The sequence below is a fragment of the Python bivittatus genome, unplaced genomic scaffold (assembly GCF_059951505.1).
Source record: "Python bivittatus isolate LINGU-HERP-01145 unplaced genomic scaffold, Pbiv_v1 ctg000420_np1212, whole genome shotgun sequence".
NCBI lineage: Eukaryota > Metazoa > Chordata > Lepidosauria > Squamata > Pythonidae > Python > Python bivittatus.
In genome coordinates this window covers 259,206-260,176 of record NW_028277061.1, presented here as the reverse complement: position 1 = coordinate 260,176, position 971 = coordinate 259,206, and the positions used below count along the sequence as shown (strand labels likewise).

The following is a 971-nucleotide window of genomic DNA, read 5'->3' as shown; positions in this document are numbered from 1 at the left end:
GTCTTTTCGCTTCGATAATGAATAGTACAAATGTGAAAGTGATAAAAAAGGGATTACCCATTAAAAATTCAACCACCATACTAGATAGGGATTTAGTAACAATTTTATTAGGCAAAATAACAATAACAACAACAACATAGGAGATAAATCAATAAATATTAACATTTCTGATGTTCTTAGATCAGATCTGTGTCTCTCTTCCTATTTCCAACATTTTCAAGACCAAATATTTGGAAAGTTTTGATGGATCTGAAATCCTCCGATCTCTGCAGCGAACAATCTCCTCATGCAAATTAGACACAATGGAGGACCCATGTTAGCATTAGCATCCACATTTGGTAGCACAAATACTAAAATTGGAAAGGTATAGAGAAGATTATTGTGGCTGTTGCTTAAAGATGATATGAACATTCACGAAGTGTTCCATGTTTCTATAAAACCTTCATTGCTTCCCACCAGCCCTGGCTATGTTCAATGGGTGGTCCTCTTGCTTTCCTGCAAGTTCTGCTTTGATGATGGCTTATCTTCAAGACAAGCCTATTTAGTGAGGCAGGCTAAGAAATTTGGCATAAGCTCACAGGGAGAGGCAAAAGTAACATTCGTACTTGCATCCTTCAGCCAGACTACCCCATTAGTTTTGTAGCAATATTTTCCCCCTTCTGCTGTGAAATAAAAATGGAGGATCCATTATGATGCAAGTTCACTGAGAAAATGTGTTTTGTTCCATTCATGAGAACAAATTCTTTGCTCAGAATCCGTCTAATATGGGTGAAATCAATAAGTGAGTTTAATCAATAAGTGAGTTTTATCTTCATCTCATTGTACCAACAGACATTTTCTTCACTCATGCAGTACATAATAGCTTTATTCCTTCTAGGATATTAAGATGACTTTCCTGGAAATCGAGAATCTATGAAGACCTTATAAAACCTGAGAATATCAATCCTTGATTATTATTATTATTTTTTAAT

General features: G+C 35.2%; 1 non-coding gene across 1 annotated transcript; it reads left to right on the top strand.

Annotated features, from left to right (window-relative positions):
- The first annotated feature begins 327 nt into the window (after positions 1-327).
- Positions 328-433, top strand: LOC112542682 (U6 spliceosomal RNA). The gene has a single exon (XR_003086335.2). It is a non-coding gene; the product is annotated as a U6 spliceosomal RNA (small nuclear RNA).
- Positions 434-971: the final 538 nt, after the last annotated feature.